The sequence below is a fragment of the Sebastes umbrosus genome, chromosome 2 (assembly GCF_015220745.1).
Source record: "Sebastes umbrosus isolate fSebUmb1 chromosome 2, fSebUmb1.pri, whole genome shotgun sequence".
Classification (NCBI taxonomy): domain Eukaryota; kingdom Metazoa; phylum Chordata; class Actinopteri; order Perciformes; family Sebastidae; genus Sebastes; species Sebastes umbrosus.
The window spans coordinates 3,210,187-3,230,660 of record NC_051270.1 but is presented as its reverse complement, the minus strand read 5'-3'; the positions used below and the strand labels follow the sequence as shown (position 1 = coordinate 3,230,660).

Genomic DNA, 20,474 nt, shown 5'->3' with positions numbered 1-20,474 from the left:
GCTAACCCAGTAGCGCAAAGACTAACCCAGTAGCGCAAAGGCTAACCCAGTAGCGCAAAGACTAACCCAGTAGTGCAAAGACTAACCCAGTAGCACAAAGGCTAACCCAGTAGCGCAAAGACTAACCCAGTAGCACAAAGACTAACCCAGTAGCACAAAGACTAACCCAGTAGTCCGAAAACACCCATGGGCGCCTAATTTCACAGTGGTAGAAGGGCTTGCTTTCCATAGTCTTTGTGCCTTAACCCAACTGAATCTTCGTGTTGTCTGATTAGAAAACGCTTTAATGTTTTGCCACAGTGATTTTTAACAGATTTGGAAGGCGTCAGAACAGAAAGTGGGTCATTCTGGGAGGTATTTTATCATTTAATTCGAAGGATTTATAGGCTGTCACACTGAAAGTAATCCAGGCACCAATTGGTAAATCAAATTAGAAGTATATATAAACACATTTTGCAGAAGTAGGGCTGATGTATAAATTGAAAGAGAGTGCGAGCTGGTGTTTTTTTCCTCCCTTTGCTCACACACCATTAAATGGTTATAGTCTGTCTTGTTAACTATACATATGAGGGGAAAATGTGGCAGAGTAAACAACAATGCAGTGGCACAGCATGCCTCGTTACATCTCATCTACCCTGTGTGTGCGTTTCTATAGCCGGGTATATGTGTGTGGGTGTCAGAGCGAGGATGAGAGGAGGTGGCTGGCGCTGGCGCTGGCTGGATCCGGGGCTCGATCTGCAACACAGTCTGTCTGCTCACACAACACACACTCTCTATAATTGGACTCAGAGGAGCACGGAGATCCGCCCGCAGGCTTGGGATTATGCTGATATATGGCATATATATTGCCATGCTAACATTCCTATCTCATATCTGGCTCTATTGTTAGCCTGCAGTTAGTACACCGGCAAAGTATAGAGCAGAAAGAGAGCCGGAAAAAGGTAACCGAGCCGTCAGGGCCAACTGTCATGTCAGAGGCAATCTGCGATGTCTTGACACCAATCGGCTTCTAGCTTGTTGCGTTTCATCTCCGGAAACATTTTTTCACTCCTCTGGGGCGTAACACACACACATACACACACACACATACATACACAGACAATCACAGACACACACTTAAAAGGCTTTTTTTACAACTCATTTATCACAGACAATTGATTTGGATTATCCATCATCTTAACTCAGAATCAAAACAGCATTTAGGGAACACTCCCATCAGCTCTCAGGGTGTGGAGGGCCGCAGAGTCTCAGAAGTGCCAATGAATCAGAAGTAGTTCAGTTTATAAATAAACAATAGAGTGAACTGAATGATTAAAATGGACTGAGAGACAAAAGAAAAATACGACTGTTCTTTGACTTCAGTTTTAGAATTAATATCTTCGTTATGAGATCACTTTTAAAGCTCCACACAGTACGGCTCCTTATGAATCGTTGTGCTTTCGTTACTTTAGAATAAAGCCCGTTCATACGAAAAGGTGTATAAATGCCACGATAACGCGCAAGACATTTAGCGTGCAATAAGAACACCTTTCTTGATTTCCACGTGTCATTTGTGTATCCTGTATGGACTGCATTGTAAGCGCTTCCACGTAAAAATTAACGCAATTTACGATTGTGTTGGAAAAATACAAACGTGCACATTCCTCAGGTCATGACAGGTGACACTCATTGCCCTTAAGGCCTATTTCTGTTTCGGTGTCGGTCACCTAGTCAACGAACTTGTAGCGCCTATTTGAGGACAAGTAACCCTAAAAAGGACAGAAGTGTCAGTCAGACAGACAATTTGAGATATACGACTGTGAGCCTGCACGCAAGGGTATAAATGCCACGAAACGGAGAGCTTCAGGGCTCTCAGCCCTGAACATTTATGTTGATGGTTGTTTGCCCACTTGCAAGTGTTTATTAAACCTTTAAAAGACTTTCTCTTGATTTTCGAGTCCTTCTTTACACAAATTGCCTCCACAACGATTCTTAGGTTTTTTCTTCCTATAGTGTGTGGAGAGCAACGATTTTGCCAAAACAGTACCAAGACACTAACAGATTCATTCATGAAAAACAAGAGTCCCGACTAAAAAAACAATCTCTCGCGACCAAACGCGACTTTAGTGAAAACAAACAGGTCAGACGACGGGCAGGAAGAATTAGCGCTGTAGTTTTTGCACTACTTTGTAGGCCTACTGAAAATTCACAAAGAAAATAAAAATAATGGATGAAGTCATAGAGACATGTTTCACAATTTGCATTAGCTCAGGCATTAGCCGCGGCCACCATGATGGCAGTGGCTGTCCTTCCTTCTTCAGTCAGCTTGGTTCTCAATTGGCTATCGTTCTTTCCCATGTGACTGCGTCATCGTCCATCTTCGGGGTTCCTCACACACAACAGAATATCCAATCGTAAATATTGAACATGTTTAATATTCACGATATGAAATCGGTGCGTCCAGGATGGACTTCAGAGCCGATCAGGGGATGTAAAAAACACTCTTGACATCTCTCACACCACTGGAACATCTGGAAAGATAATGTTTAGTTGACCATTGTCGAGAGGGAGGAATCGGGCCCAAAATCAGCTTAATTCTTGTGTAGTGTGTAGTGTGGTTTTATTGCCTGAACTTAACTGCGGACGTTTACGTGGCGTACAAATGACACGTGAAAAGGCTGAAATGCATGCTCAAGACATGCAGAATGTCTGTGTAATGTGCTATTTCTACGCCTTCCCGTGAGACCGGGTTGCAGAATGAGCCGTTTATATCTACAAAGGGATCGGGTCCTCTTCATCGAGCCGACCGCCATGTTTCTACAGTAGCCCAGAACAGACAAACCAAACACTCTAGATATGGCCAATAATGTTTTCACGTTGGCCACGATAGTTCTCCTACATGCTTAGCACACAGGAGAAGTTTCTTTAAATTATGTGAATTAAAATGAAACACTGGAAACGGTGAAATCTTAAAACTTGAGCCAAAACAGTTGATCAACAAGTCCCAAATCCTAATTTCCATGAAGTCCCAAGTCTAATAAACAACAGACATTTTGATTATAAATATTTAATTCTGCAACCAAAACTATCCAAATATCATCTACTGTAATTATCTAGTCTATTCTACTCAACACACCTGATATATTATGAACAAATGAGCCTCTGTGTCCTTGTCTAATCCGTTTGACGTGATGCTAATGTCTGAATGGATTCATACGATGAGCGCCGCAGATCACGACACAAACCGAAGCCACCAGGTGTTTGATGTCTGAGCCGCTCGCTCTCCAACACGTCCGGCCTTTCACTTAAAATTCAACTCATGTGGATGTCCGTTCATTTGAGTGTGAATTGGAGGCGGGGGTGTGTGTGTGTTGTGCTCAGCATTCAGTCTTTGTTATGGGATGCAAAGTGTTGCCATAGAAGAGAGCACAATTCATTTGAGCTCATTATGTGGCTGAGGTAGGCTGGCTCTCTTCTCATTACCTCCATCTGTTATTGGTCTTAGATGAAGGTAATGAGAGGAGAGTTTCTCCTCTATGGAGCTCTTTAAAACCTGGAGGGGTGGGGGGGACGATGGGCTCTGCAAACAAAAGGCTTACCGTGGGACCAAACTTAAATGATGTAGATTCAGTTCATAATAATATTACAAAAATGAAGAGCTGATGCGTTGTCCCTAATTCAAGAAAAATTTTGTAAAAATCCAGTAAAGCTTCATAGAATAAAAGTATTTCTCCTTATATGGTTGAGCTGGGTTGAAGTATTTTGCATTTCTCTTTCCATTTTATTATTCAGAGTAATTTTATATACCTCATTAACTGGCCAAACGTCAACAACCAGTTCAACGTATCCCTCTATACAACGGTTCGTATGATATCTTACGAAAAATGATTCCTTATTTTTTGTGCGTTCTCCAGCAACACATGACGCATGTGTCAATTTCCACTCGTGCATACATGCATACAGTTTTGATTAGGTTTGGGCAACAAAACTACTTAGTTAGGTTTAGAAAAAGGTTGTGGTTTGGTTTAAAAGTTCTACGTAAGTGGAGTAACTTAATACAGAAGTCACGTGACAAAAACTACTTAGTTAGGTTTAGGAAAAGGTCGCGGTATGGGTTAAAATAACTCCGGCAGTGGCGTAACTTAAGTTACGTGACAAATACATCAACGTTGACTCTTGGTTTGACACGAGTTACGAGCACGTCTCCTGGGCGGAAGTCCACCGTGACCTCCTCCCAACATGGCGTTTGTCGCTCTTTCCTGGTTCATAATTATGTTGATTACATACAAATTGATTTCATGGGAAATATACAAATTACAGTGTATTAATTTTCGTAGGAATAGCTACGAACGGTGTATGAGACCAGTCTGACCAGTTTAGTATTATTTTTTCTACAACGCCACTACATTTTCAGAGCACTTTATAGTTTAAAAGCCTCGGTATTTAACGCCCTGGGAATGAGAACGGGCTGGTCAGTTTATGCCAGTTTATGGTGGGTGGGGAGCAGAGGTGGACAGGTCAACAACTTTCAACCAGGTGACCGGTGGTTATGACACATGAAAAGCCTGAAATGCGTTATCATGACACATGGAATGCCCTTAAAATGCCGTGGTATTTATACGCCTTCCCATGAGATCAGGTTAGCTCACTTGGGGCTTCAAACTCATACATCATTCTGCACAGTGAAGCCCATATTCAAGTGATGCAACTTTGAGTAAACGGTTGGATTATATATGCCACCACTGACAACAATTTAATATATTTCCAGAACACCTGCAGTGGAGTTTTCAGACATTTTTCAGGGATCTAAAAATCTGTATTCGTAGTCTGTCTGTCAGAATCAAAGCGAGAGAGGGGCTTCTAACTATGTTAAATCACACCGGGAGAAATCTATCTGAGAAGACACACGGAGACCAATTTCTACTTCCACAGGGGGGTTAAGGAAAAGAACCAGAATGCAATGCGGCTGCAGTCAGGATCTGTTGTTGATAATGTGTGAAATACAATGACCTCCTCCAGGAACATTTGGGAACAAAAAGGACCTTTAACAGCAGCCTCAGACTTATTTCCACCGTCTCCACCTCGATGTGAAGCTCAACTGTGATCGGATTGACTATAATGGATCCTGTCGATTGAAGCAATTTATCTAATGATGTAGAAGCAGATGAGGCAGATTGAGGGGAATTAAAGAGGACATATTATGCTTATTTCCAGGTGCATCGTTGTATGTTTTGTTTCTACTAGAACATGTTTACATGCAAAGCCCAGTCTGCTCTGATTGGTCAACCGAACCAAACTTTTCGGACTCTGCTTCAGCTCCGATCGAACTAGCTTAGTTTGAGGGCGTGGCTAAACAGCCGATAGGCAAAGTGTGATACTTGGTGACATCCAACATAGTCTCACGGCAGTTCGTGAAATAGTCACGATATTTAATCTATTTGATTTGTGTCTACGGAAACAAATTTCCCTTTTTTTTTATTCGTGACGCTCAGCACACAGCACATGCTTTTTCCTACGAATGTCCAACAACACGGGACGCACCTGTCAGTTTCCGCTCCAGTCTTTTCAAAATAAAACTACTTAATTAGGTTTAGGAATAGATCAACTTGGTTAGGCTTATGCAACAAAACTACTAGGTTACGTTTGTGTTAAAATAACACCAGAAGTGGCGTAACTTAGGTACGGAGGTTACATGACAAAAACTACTAGGTTAGGTTTAGGAAAAGATCGCGGTTTGGGTTTAAATAACACCGGAAGTGGCGTAATTTAGGTACGGAGGTTACGTGACAAAAACTACTAGGTTAGGTTTAGGAAAAGATCGCGGTTTAGGTTTAAATAACACCGGAAGTGGCGTAACTTAGGTACGGAGGTTACGTGACAAAAACTACTTAGTTAGGAAAAGATCGCAATTTGGGTTAAAATAATTCTCAGCTCAAAAGCTTTTAAAAAAGTACCCTAAAAAAATAAAGAGGGGACAAAAAAACATGCCTGTGATCTTCTGACATTTGATATAATCAGCTTGAACACACCTTGGATATCATCAAAAGTCATAAAATCAGTTTTTTGCAACATTTTGGAATATTTAGCACCTATCTGACGGCTATTTTGAAAAAGGGCAGCCACGGCCCCCAGGGGCCACATTTTGCAGCACCACGATATCTATATCTTTTCATAAAATATAAATCTACATCTGTGCCAAATGTGTTGTTTTTATGCAAAATGCACAATAATGTTATGAATATTTCAGCTTAGCCGCTCCACTAAGAGTAACTCCCTTTGGCATGGGCTTTATAACTTTGCAGATCTTTTACATGCACAAAAAAAACTATAAAACACACTAAAGCAAAGGGAAAAAGCATAATAGGTCCACTTTAAATAAAAACACTAACTTTGAAAGCTAATTGGAAACAGCTGCTTTGATATTCTTGACTGGGGAGCGGCCCAGCATGTAACAATGATTTAGAGTTGATTTACTCTTTAATGAGGATGCCACTGTGAGAGTTGTGGGTTTTGTGTCGGTGCGTTTACGCGTGAAGATCAATTTTGGTGCCTGAGAGACTTGATGACCAGCCAGTCGATAGCTGCTGGACCAGGAGCTGAGGCTCAGCAGCTTTAGATGCTCCTGTCAGCTCTGATCAGGGTGATGGAGCAGAATGTAGGCAAACAGGCCAACAATGTGCCACAAGGGTTACTGCAGTATCAGGAAAACCAATATCTGTCTTTGCCCAGGCTCAGCTCGAGGGATATATGGCTGGTCTCCTGGGAGACTCTTCTTACTGCTCTGTGTTTGGGTGATCTTGAAGTTGTGCTCTGCTACGGGTTTGAAAAAAAAAAAGAGAGATCCCACTGTGTTCAAAAAATATTCAACTCCACAAGAGTCTACAGCTACTTTCCTTAAAGTAAAGTCGATTTTATATATACAGCCCAAAATCACAAATTCGCCTCAAAGGGTCTGTCATGGTGAAGTAAATGTAAAAACCGTCCAGAGGGGGGTGTCGGGGTGAAGCTGAGTTCTTACTTTTGTGAGCAGGACGTCTTAATTTCCCAAAATCTGTGTTTCTTCAATCTCCTTGCACACTGAATGTGACGGACTAAAGGCTGAACTACACTAAAAGACTTTTCAAAGACTTCACACATAACAGCATGTTATGTTCAATTTAACAGTTTTGTTCCTATAGTGTGTGGAGAGCAACGATTTGACCAAAACAGTCAAAACAACACACACTAACAGATTCATTCATGAACAACAAGAGTCCGACTAAAAAAACAGGAATCTCGCAAAATCTCTCGCGATCAAACGTGACTTTGTGTAAACATTTAAATTGTTTAGACATTTCAAATTGATTCCAATTGTTTAGCAGACCCCGAATGTTTTCTGTTTGTTTGTATTTATTTTGTTTTTATTCATCTTTTCCTTTCATTACAGTTCATTTGTTGTATAATTTATCATTTATTTTTTATATTATTTTTATACAGTAAGGTATTTTTGCATAACTGTAATGAAGCATCTGAACATGCAAAAAAAAAATAGTGTAAACAAACATGGTGGATGACGGGCAGAAAGAATTAGTAATAAATTTACAAATAAAAAAGAAAAATAATGGATGAAGTCATGGGCACATGTTAAATATCGTGTTGTTGCCACAAATTAACAAGTTGGTCGTCCATTTCTGAGATCCATCTTACTACTACTTTATGCTTCACGTTTTGCATTAGCTCATGCATTAGCCGCGGTTGCCATGACTACAGCGGTGGTTGTCTTTCCTTCTTCAGTCAGTTTTGTTCCTTTGTTATGAGTTCCTTTGTAATCTTATTGGAAATCAATTAACGACACAAAACAATGATAGATATTGTCCAGAAACCCTCACAGGTACTGCATTTAGCATAAAGAAATATGCTCAAATCAGAACATGGCAAACTGCAGCCCAACAGGCAACAACAGCTGTCAGTGTGTCAGTGTGCTGACTTGACTACGACTTGCCCCCAAACTGCATGTGATTATCATAAAGTGGGCATGTCTGTAAAGGGGAGACTCGTGGGTACCCAGAGAACCCATTTACATTCACATATCTGGAGGTCAGAGGTCAAGGGACCCCTTTTGAAAATGGACATGTCCGTTTTTCCTCACCAAAATTTTGCGTAAGTTTGGAGAAAGAAACTATTCCTCGTCAGACTGAGTTTTTCAATCACTGCCGTATTGAGCAGTATTTATCTAATCTGCATTGTTCTTCTTCTTGTACCATTCTGGCAAAGTTAAACAGTCCACAGATGCACCGTGTGTTGTGTGGAGTTAGAGACGATCTGTCTTTGTTATCATTAATTCACATGGTAACGTGTTGGCAGCGAGCCAGCCAATCAGAGAGCCCCTGGAGAGCAGCGTGGGAGCCATGTCTTTACTCAATAACAGCAGAGACGGGCACACTCCACTGACCTTGAAAAAACCTGTGAAATTTTCTCCGCTTCTTCTGCTTCTCTTGTATCCGTGTGGTTCTCTGCACATTCTCATGCGGATTAAAAGACATCCAAGAGATTTTACTTTCCACTGATTTGCTTTCATTTAAAACAGCCGGAGTGTCCTGACATTCTCTCTATAGGAATCTAGTTTGGATATCACAAAAAAAAAAAAAAAAACGTAAAAGTGAAAGCGCTATAAATTTGGCAAATAACTGCATTAGTCAGCAGGGAATTGATCATTCACTAAAATCACTTTCCCCCAAACAGTGATTGTCCAATCAGGACAGGTTTGTTCAGGATTGGGTCTCTCAACCTGCTGTTTGACCTTTCTAAAACCAAATATACAAGAACTAAAGTGTCAGGCACACCTGGGACACACATGGCATGTCAGGAGCGCGTGGCTGCTGCTGCTGTCAGCCCTTTCTTTCGACATAGAGTTTGCCTTTAAATGGCCATTTCATTTCATTATAAATAGCATTTATATTTATTTTTAGACAGAGAAAGGTTAAGAAACGTGTGGTAATTTGTAAATAATAGTAATAATCCACAATTAAAACTCCGTACTATATTCATTCATGGAGCTCTCCAAGTAACTGCATGTTCTACAACACTGTCCGGCACATATTTCAGAATAAAAGCCTTGTGTTAACAAATGAAGGAATTCTGTCCTTAGAAAAAACGCTTGAGGGCTTTTATTTTGAAATGAAAGCAGTAAGTGTTGATTTAAAAATAAGTCTTTACTTTTTTTCATCTCCATAACATATTCTACAGATAGACATTGAAACTGTAGTAAAGTCTTGCTGGTATGATGTCAATATACCGTCAAAAGATCACCTTCACTGTCTGTGACATATTCTACAGATGTCTAGACATGGAAAGTGTACTAATTTTGCTGATATGATGTTAATATACTGTCAATAGATCACCTTCACTGTCTGTTGTTGCTGTGAAACACGCGCGGCACACGTCAAAAATAGGCGAGACCTCTATTCTCTAGAAGAGACGCAGCTGAGATGCGCGTCTCACACGGGCAGTGTGGCTGCTCTAAACTGTTAACACGGACGCCGAAATAAAAAACAACAGGTAACGCAGCCGCCACGTGCTCCTGATGTTCCATGTGTGTCCACGGCTTAACTAGCTAACCACACTTCAAGCACAATAATCAACGTATCGTCACACAACGGTTCGTATGATAGTTTACGAAAAGTTATTTTGTTATTTTTCTTGCGTTTTCCTACAAATGTCCAGCAACACGGTCGATCGGTGTCTGCGTAAAAACATCAAAGTCTCTCTCTAGAGCCAGAGTTAGGCTGTCCGTTCTACTGTAGAAACATGGCGGAGCAACATAGCGGACTCCGTGAAGAGGACCCGCTCCTTATGTAGATATGAAGGTCTCATTATAAGCTAACAAAAACACAGAGATTCTTCAGGTGATTATACACTAATAAACATATTTATGAATATTATATTCCATATCTGCTAATAGATCCCGTAATGGTACACATTGCTCCTTCTTTAAAAGGCGTAGCAACAGTAATTAAATGGAGGTGGGGTGGTGGGGCGTAGCGAAGCATCAATTGATGTACTGGAAATCCATCTCATTAGCTTGGACTCAATAATCTTTTCACTGATTAAACAGTAATTGTCAACAAATTGACACAAATGTGATGAAGTGTGACGTATTTTTTGCTCTGTGGTATTGAGTTTTTTTAAACGGAGAGAGAGATGTGTGTTTACAGAAACAGCCGTCCTGTTTGTGGATGTTCATCATCACTTGCAGCTGGTGGTAATAATTCACACAAGTTCCTCGGAGACGGCTGACTGTTAAATGTGTTGGGGCATATTGTCTCTCACCCAGGGGACAAAAACATCCTCGTCTGTTTCCAGTTACTGTTTGTGGATTTAAAGGACAATTGCAGAGGGATTTGAAATCACACCGCCACATTTTAAAACGATTTTCGTTTAATTGGTGCAGATCAGTCACTCCCATTCATAATAAACAACTCTTCTATTCATATTTATTTAAACAGCTATTTGTTTTTATGTCCTGAATTAATTTTACTTATTTTAATCTAGTCTATGTTGTGTTGCTGTATTATAAAATGGGTAGCTCTAATCAAGCAATCTGATGGGTTCCTGGCAGTGATGTCATATCCACATACCACTGCTATGACGTCTAATTTGCACTTTAGAGTATCACAAGGATCTGTGTACGTTCAGGCAGCTCTGCTTTTTCGTTTGAAGCCAAAAACGGAAAAGCAGAGTCGTTTTCTGTTTTTGGTTTCTGAATCAAAAAACGAAAAACGACAAAACCAAATACAAAAAAAACAATCAAATTTTGGTTATTCCGTTTTTTCATTATTCCTTTTGAATTGAAGTCTAAAGAACGGCAGACATGTGACCCGGAAGTAAAAGTAAACATGTCAAAATAAAAGCCAAGAGGAGAGAATTCTATAAAGGTGTAACATTTATAAATGCGAGCACAGGATCTATACCAGGGTAACGTTAGAAAAAAAATAAATAAATAGGCCAACATAAATCTGCAAAAAAAAAAGTGTGTGATTTATATATACAGTATATTTGAGGGTGTTGTGTCATCTTGAGTGTTTCTCCCTGCCATAAAATCTACCGGAGAAGAAGAAGAATTGCCGCCAACGGTATAGCCGAAGCCGGGAAAGGTATTGGTGTACTAGTCTAAGTGTAAGTAAGATATCAGTTGTGATTTGGCTAGCTTGGTGGCCCATGAAGAGACCAGCCGCCCGTCACAGAGTAACCTATCGTATTACGTCAGGTCTAGATGAAAAGAGCAAAACAAAAAGAATCTTTATTTATGTTGGTTATGTATGCATTTATGTATTTATTTATGTCGCCTAGATCCTGTGCTCGCATAATATTATACACTTTTAGAATGACCCATCTCTCTTTTTGGCTTTTAATTTGAAATGTTTAGCTTTTACTTCGGGGTTCCTTGTCTGCCGTTCTTCAGTCTTCAATTCAAAATGAAAAAACGACAAAAAGAATTGGCAAAAAAACAAAATTTGATTTTTTTTTGTATTTGGTTTTGTCCTTTTTTCTTTTTTTGATTCAGAAATCAAAAACGCTTTTCCGCTTTTGGTTTAAAACGAAAAAAGAAGAAAACCACGGTATTTTCGTTTTTGGCTTCAAACGAAAAAGCGTAACTGGCTGAACGTACACGGACCCACAAGCTCTATGGCCTGAGCGGTTCAGTTGGTCTCCGTGCTGAACTTCACAGTTTCATTAATGACCCACAGCTCAGTCGGTCCTGGTGTCTCATCAAAGACACAGAGTTTTACAACAAGCAACAATATATTCACCAGTGAAAACCCTCAGAAAGAAAGGACCCGACACAACAGTTCATCATGCGTCAATATCAGAAGATGACTTCAGAGTGATAAAGAAGGTGCTGGATCCCGACACTCCCGAGGGGCTAGTAAACAAAGTGTGGTTTGATTTTCAACTACTCTTCTGGCACAGGGGAAATGAGGCCAATCGGCAGCTCAAATCCCACGTCATTCACTCCAATCGAAATCAATCAAAAGAGACCAAAACAAGCTTAAGCATGCAACCCTGGCCTTCAACAAGCATTCAAAAGAATCACAATGACCCACAGGAGGAGAAGAAAGAGCACAAAGTGATTCATGTATGAACGGCCTGACAATCCTCTCTGCCATTTTTCATCTATAGAAGAAATATCTCTCCCTCCTACCCTCGGACGCACCGGCCTTCTGTCTTCACCCATAAAGAATATTTATAAATAATCTCCCCTTTGGGGATCAATAAAAGTTTATCTTTTCTTAACTCCTTCAGTAATTAATTACAGTATAATTCAGCGTAATGATTCATTCTAGCAGACTTCTTAAAATGGCCATAACAGGTTATTTCTGTTTACACTTTGTGCATTTCCATCATAGCTGAGAGATTATCGTTTTTAAATGCATGTTGGACTTCTTCAAATGAAAATTCACGCTTCCATTCAGCCGAGGTAACATGTTTTGTCAAAATCCAGCGGTATGGAAAATGTATGAAAAGTTATTTACCAAGGTGACTCATTGCTAACATCAAGTATTAATAGCTCTAAATTCCCCTTCTGTCGAGTCATACTGCAGGTATCTGTTGCTCCAGAGGGAACAGGTTGTTGCTAAATGCTTTAACGCTATTAGCTTTCTCCTTTTGTTTACTCTCTGAGGAAAACAATGTGAATTGCTCTTCATTATCAAAAGTAATTAACACATTTTGCAAGCAGAAGCTAAAAAACCCTGTTAAACATGCTTTGCATGAGTTCAAAAAGAAAGATTTTGAATCTGGTATCACAAATGTTTCAAAGACATCACAGGATGATTCATCTACAGTCACACTGCATTATATTAGTTAAGTAGTCTATCAATTAGGGCTGTCAAAATGAACGCGATAACGCAAATTCGTTTTAACGCCACTAATTTCTTTAACGCATTAATGCAACTTGAGATCTTTAGGTTGTAGGAAGAGTTGTAGAGTGAAGATGCTGACATCATATGAAACTAGAAAACCATGTCATACTAGCTTGTCGCGGAGGAGGATAAATAACGCTCCAAACTTGCGCTAAATTTTGGCGAGGAAAAACTGTCATGGCCATTTTCAAACGGGTCCCTTGACCTCTGACCTCAAGATATGTGAATGTAAATGGGTTCTATGGGTACCCACGAGTCTCCCCTTTACAGACATGCCCACTTTATGATAATCACATGCAGTTTGGGGCAAGTCATAGTCAAGTCAGCACACTGACACACTGACAGCTGTTGTTGCCTGTTGGGCTGCAGTTTGCCATGTTATGATTTGAGCATATTTTTTTATGCTAAATGCAGTACCTGTGAGGGTTTCTGGACAATATCTATCATTGTTTTGTGTTGTTAATTGATTTCCAATAATAAATATATACATACATTTGCATAAAGCAGCATATTTGTTCACTCCCATGTTGATAGGAGTATTAAATACTTGACAAATCTCCCTTTAATGTACATTTTGAACAGATAACAAATGCGCAATTCATTTGCGATTAATCGTGATTAACTAGTTTTAATCGATTGACAGCCCTAGATATTTGCGCATATCCAAAAACCTGTTGATATCAAAGTCTTCATAATATTTAAAAGTAGGTGTGTTTCTCCTTCCGACCAGAAAATGTGGGCTTTTCTTTTGTGCTTGCAACTGTCTGCTTGTTGGTTTGTGTCCAACGCACAGAGCTAACCATAAACAGGCAAGAGACCGCGTGTCGCAAACTGACATAAAGATCCTAATTGAGACACATATTAAGAATGCGCCGTTTACATGTCCAAAGAATGCTCCTAAAACCTGAATAATATCGGCATATCGCACATGTCCTAATCAGAAAATGCTCCATTCGGAATATACTGTATTTCATTTTATTCTATTTCCAGTGTAGTCATACCAATGTCTCTGTGACAGGAGCGTTGACATCTTTATCTGATGAAACTCTGCCTTTAAAACGCCCCATTTTAAACCATTTTACATGCATCTCATCATCTTTTATGAAGCCGTCAGCCGGCCCGGTGCAGAGCTTCTTTACCAGCAGAGAAGCCCGAGAGAGGCTCCAGGCCGTGAAACCTTCACACCACCTCATCTTCTTTTATATCCGATCATCCCTAACCTCTGATGTGAGCGCATCTATCGGCCTGCGAGGGGATAAAGTTACCACCGCCTCCCGTCTCCACCCCCCAATCATACAGGGAGAAACAACACAAGACGAGCTGGCGAAGGAACCTCAGGGGAAATATCAGGATCCGACCTGTGAGGAAAAAAAAAAAAAAGAGTCTGAAAGATGAAAACAGAGAGAGAGGGGGGGAGAAAGATGAGATGACGCGAGAGACAGGAAGTAAATGGCGAGGGGAGGTGTCAGATAGGAATATGAAAAGGAGGTTCAAGGAGGAAGGAGGGAGGGAGGGAGGAGAGGTGAGCGGTGGCGAAGCAGAAAAATTGCATTTTGATGGAGGCAAATTGAATCAGCTCTGCGATGGAGGCCTTGGGGCAGAGAGACAGATTGAGACGGTCATGTCAGCACAGAGAGATTACTGCCACCTGTGTGTGAAGTGATGATTTCCTGCCATCCTCAAGTCTGACACACGGATATTTGTGCTCACACTGTGACAGCCACTCCACTCCGCCCATCTGTGAGGTGAAATGAACACACACACACACACACACACACACACACACACACACACATTCGTTTAATTGTCTGGATTTTCAGCGTCAAGGTGTCCTAACAGGATTATGACCGGTGGTGCACAAACACAGTCTGTCTGAGAGCACTCAAAGTCACATTGAAGAAATTTAGAAACTCGCTCTCTCTCTCAGCTGTCACGCTACACTCCCCGCCTCACATTCATCATCCATCAAGAAACAGTGTGACGAAGAAAAATACGTCTCCCTGGATGAGCTCAGGTCTTAATTTACACATTGAGGGGGTTTCAAAATACCACATGGAGGGATGATAAACAGCAGATTGGATGTTCCACGTGAATGTTTTATATGTTGTTTTCCTGCAGTGATTTATGGCTCATATGGGACGCCCGTCTGTCACATATCTCCTCTGCTGCACCTCCAGGCAGTTTGATTTCAGAGCAGCAATTTCAAGTCACGTGTTGAGCAGGTTTAAATGCAACAGGAGATGTGAAATTTATGGAGAAGGCGGCGGCATTTATCAATCCCTCTAGGGGAAATTTTTTCGCTCACCTGTACACATGCATTAACCCCGAGACTCGCGGGATCGCAGATGATCCCGACCGACTTTACTGTCTTTCAGAGGCTGTAGCAGGTTCAGTTTGAGAGGTAGAGTGAAAGAACTGATATCATATGAAATCCATTGGTACCAATCATGTCATGCTAACTAGTTGGGAAGGAGGCTTCCCAACTAAAAAACTTTTATGGCCATTTTCAAAGGGGTCCTTTGACCTCTGACCTCAAGATATATGAATGAAAAAGGGTTCTATGGGTACCAACGAGTGTGATAATCACATGCAGTTCTGGGCAATAATCATGCAGTTTTTTGACTGCAGTATAAATGCGTTTATTTTCGCCTATTCTAAAATGGTGTATTTGAATATTTCTGCATACTGGGGTCCCTAAACAGTCTTGAAATTACATAAATTGGGTATCACTGTAAAGCTGAGACTCTTGTGGATCCAATGAGCCCAACTGTATTCATGTGTGATGATGTTAGTCTCCACAGTAGCCATTTCATTGTAGTGAGACCATTTTTTTTTTTTTAAACGTGACCTCACTGTATAAAATGACCTTGTGGTGACCTCTAGGATAATCACAGCCTCATGAAACTTTACAGCCACAAACTAAAGACCTAGAGCATTCAGAGGATGGATGGCTTTCCTAGCTGGATTGACAATAAGGGGGTTTCTGAGCAGTTTACACAACAGAAGTGCTCGCCATCCAATCGCCGAAAAATGCAATTCTTGCAGAAATCTCCAAAATGTCAAAAGTTTTTGAAACCAAATAACAGCAAGTCTTTTTCTATGGTGTTCCTCAAGGTCTTGGTGTCTTAATATGGTATTTTGGAGGGATTATTGATCATTTTTATCAATTCTCAAGTGGTACAAAATGGTTGAATCTGGCACCAAATCTGTGTAACAAATGGTATCAACCCAAAAATTGCTACAACAACTTATGAGACATACATGAGAATCATATACTTCTATCACAATGTGATGACTAGACCAACTTAACACACAGTGCTGAGCTGCATCTCAAATTAATCTTTAGGTTACCAGCTTTCAGATGATGTACACCACTTCTATGTGACATCTACTGTTGACCTGCTATCTCCCCCTAAAGACCCCCTGTACCCCCCTAAAAAAGACTAAAACGGGTCTATTGTGGGTCTCAGAGGGTTAACTATTAACACTAAACACACCACCTTAACCCTATAATGTTCCAGTTGGAATATTATTGGAGTATTGTAGGCCTACTATAGAAGATGCATATCCCAATAGCAATCAAACCACAGCTGACTATGACTGACACATGCTTAAAAAATAATGAATAAATAGGAATAAGTTGGAAGAGATTGCCGATACCGGCCGATCTACACGCCAACACGTGAATTAGAGAGTAGTGGCACTTCAAGCACTATAGGGAGAAGTCCAAGTCAAGTCTTCCTGAGAAACTGTAAGTCAGTTGCATGTCTTTCTCACGTCCCCATTTGAGGCAAAATTTCACCTCCATGTATTCAGAAATTTGACTGCTGTGTTTCTTTTCAGTCTTAACTGACAGTACAAAATATCCTGATGTGTGTGAGAGAGAGACGTCAGGGATTTTGCCAGGAACTCTTGTTATATCTTATTTTCCTCCAGGAAATGTGAGCAGAATTTTGTTGGCAGAGACGGAAAAATATATACAATTTTATCGTTTTTCTCTCTCTCTCTTACATACGGAGAGCTGCATCTTTCCAGGTAGTTCTATTGTGATTTTTTCAAAGGTCTGGAAATGTCCACCACAGAGATGTCCTTCAACAGTCCATTAGTTCTAACAGGAAAATTGGATAGAGAGGTTATCAAGGCTAACATCAACTGAGACGAATATAGACACTGAAACACTCCAGGCTGCTCAGGTAAACGGTACATACCAGGAATATATATCACTTCCTTACACATAAACATGTTTATTTGACAAGATGTTTATGAGCTGACATATATTTCATATACTTCAGGGATTTTTAAAGTCCTTTTCTAATATTAAAGATGAACTTGATGAGGAAATCGACCAGAAATATTCAAAAAACATTTTAATGGACGGTGACTCACTTTACTGTAACGCCTGCGTGGCGGCTGCGTGATTCAATCGTCGAGTGTTCACACCAGCTGCCTTTCTGCTGCTGCAGCTGCTGCTGTCAGCCCTTTCTTTCTACATAGAGTCTGCCTTTAAATGGCCATTTCATTTCATTATAAATATCATTTATATTTATTTTAGACAGAGAAAGGTTAAGAAACGTGTAGTGATTTGTAAATAATAGTAATAATCCACAATTAAAACCCCGTACTATATTCAATCATGGAGCTCTCCAAGTCACTGCATGTTCTACAACACTGTCCAGCACATATTTCAGAATAAAAGCCTTGTGTTAACAAATGAAGGAATTCTTTCCACAGAAAAAACGCTTGAGGGCTATTATTTTGAAATGAAAACAGGAAGTGTTGATTTAAAAATAAGTCTTTACTTTTTTTCATCTCCGTAACATTTTCTACAGATAGACATCGAAACTGTAGTAATGTATTCGGTATGATGTTAATATACAGTCAATAGATCACCTTCACTGTCTGTGACATATTCTACAGATGTCTAGACATTGAAACTGTAGTAATGTTGCTGGTATGATGTCAATATAAACCCAATAGATCACCTTCACTGTCTGTTGTTGCTGTGAAACACGCGCGGCACGCGTCAAAAATAGGCGAGAGCTCTATTCTCTAGAAGAGACGCAGCTGAGACGCGCGTCTCACGCAGGCAGTGTGGCTGCTCTAAACTGTTAACACGGACGCCGGAATAAAAAACAACAGGTAACGCAGCCGCCACGCGCTCCTGACATTGTCCCGGGTCTAAATCTGCGGCAGTACCTTCCCAACTATTCTACCCTTTGCTTCCATGGCAATAATGGATTAAACAATTATTCCATTATAATAATAATGGCTAATTATTATGCAGAACAAGGCAAAAGTGAGCATGGGTCACATCCCCACCCCCCCGCTCACTGCTTGACTCCTACTAAAGTAGGGCCAGAGGTTTTGCCCTTTTGGAACTAATAGAACGAGTTCTGCTCCGGAAACGAAATTGAAATGGAAAAAAAATCATAGTTTTTGGCCAAAATTTAAAAAATGTTGGGCACCTTGGACTTCTAACCCCCAAAAGGCACAACTACACCACACAGTCAACCAACATACCAAATTCTAAGTTCCTAAGTTAAATAGTTTTCGAGTTGTACTCCGGAAACGAAAGTATGACACGCAGACGGATGGACAGAGCGCTATATACCCGACTACGTTGTCTCAGGGGTATAATTATGGCCGTCGGACCTCGCAGTCTGGTATTTAATCCAACAATCATTTTTCCCTGGTTATATTCTGAATCATCCGGGGAAATTGCAGGGAGAGTGTTTATTTTGTCTTTGCCAAATAAAGGAAATACTTTCAGTTATTTAGTTCAGGCTAAAAATGTTTATAAGTATGACATAATAATAACTTGGTAATTCTAACACAGATGCAGATGGTGTCACGACAAGGTCCAGCCGGAGCAGCTGGCTGACATCTGTGAGCAGGAGAGATGAAAAAAAGCATCAAACTGATGTGAGACAAGCTCCATCCATCCAGTTCATTACGGAGGAGGAGGAGAGGCCACCCTCCTCCAAGAAGACCCAGAAGAGACTCCTGCAGACTTTCGCCAGGTCGTTCAAACATCCCTGAGGCCTGCCATGGCCATAATGGTCCGAGGAGGCGAAGAGGATCATCCTGATTGAACTGACGGTCTCGTGGGAAGTCGGACGCGAAGAGGCCTCAAAGAGGAAAGCCACCAAGTACCAGGACCTGGTTCAACAATGCAGGGACAAAAAGGTGGCAGGCTTGGCTATTTCCAGTTGATGTTGGCTGCAGAGGTTTACCGGGACGTTCACAGCAGTTCAGATGTCGGACCATTTTTGTGTCAAGATATTGATTTCTCAAGTAAACAGCCATGTAATCCCAGACAAAACCGACGCTGAAATAAAGGCATTCATTCGTCAGAAGTTTCCTATTCGGGCCAAGATCATGAAGAGAAAATCATGCTACTCCACAGATTTACCCCTTATGCAGACATTTTGATTTGTTGTTCTTTGCCACACACACATTTGTTCAAGAATTTGTTAGACCATTGTTTTATTATTGGCCTATGTATTTTAATATTTTAAGTTGTCTCTATGTTTTCTGTAAACATTACACTTATTCAATGTATTCAATATTTTAATTCACAAAATCAAATTGTGAGATACTGTATTTTTCATTTGCCTCAGTCCATTATTTTATTTGATATACCATTGTACATTCTACAGTAGTAGGTATGTTAGGAATGGCACCAGTACCATGGTGATTTTGATAGTACCATGGTGCATCATGATATATTTAACATACTATGGTATTTTTGACAATAGGTACATATACCATGATTTATTACACTGCTGTGTTGAATCCTCGATTGTGATTGGTCAATCACGGCGTTCTGCGGTCTGTAATTTCATTATAGCAGACCGTTGCCGTGGGCGCAGTTCTGATGTCGGGCTCTGGTGGACCGTTTTTGTGTCAAATTATTGATTTATTAAGCAAGTAGCCGTGTAATAAGCGGGATAATGTACAGCTTGCGGGTCATTGTTGTGAAAGAATCCCCTCCAGGGCGACAAAAGACCCTGTTGGGGATTCTTTCACAACAATGACCGGCTTGCTGTACATTATCCCTTACATATTTGACAGTACCAAGGTAGTGCATACCATAACTAGTACTTGTACCTTGGTAAAAAAGGTCCGATGATATCATATTAATTAACCACCTACTTCTGTTTCTTGCACGAAGAGTGTGAATATTCAGAGCAATGGGCCGTCGGAACAATGGTCAGTCCCCGAACTGAAAGGATTTGTTCGGTCAGTGTATTACCTACAGTAGATGGCGGTCGGGCGCGTCCCAGTTTGGAGAAGTATATTACTATATTAGAAGTATAGAATATTTCATTAGATAAAAACATGTTGTGAATTTTGGAGCTGATTATATCTAGCATTTTTCAATAAATAGGACTGAGGATGAAGACAATTACAGAGATGACTGGGCGCCGTGTCGATTGCGAGATAAAGATGGAAGGTGAAAGTACTCCACGCAATGTTTCCGTAAGTTATTATTAATAATAATAAGTGACTCTTGTGACATGTTGACCTATGTTACAAAGAATTTCAAACAAATACACCTCCCGGCCGCAGAAAGTTGTGATTATTGCGGCG

The 20,474-nt window shown here is 40.5% G+C and overlaps 1 long non-coding RNA gene across 1 annotated transcript in view; it reads right to left on the bottom strand.

The window, feature by feature from the left end:
• LOC119504326 overlaps window positions 1-20,474 on the bottom strand; it is a 35,856-nt gene that overhangs the window by 7,852 nt on the left and 7,530 nt on the right. Inside the window, exon 2 of the long non-coding RNA XR_005210542.1 lies at window positions 8,411-8,452. This is a non-coding gene — a long non-coding RNA (uncharacterized LOC119504326). The remainder of the gene's footprint in view (window positions 1-8,410; window positions 8,453-20,474) is intronic.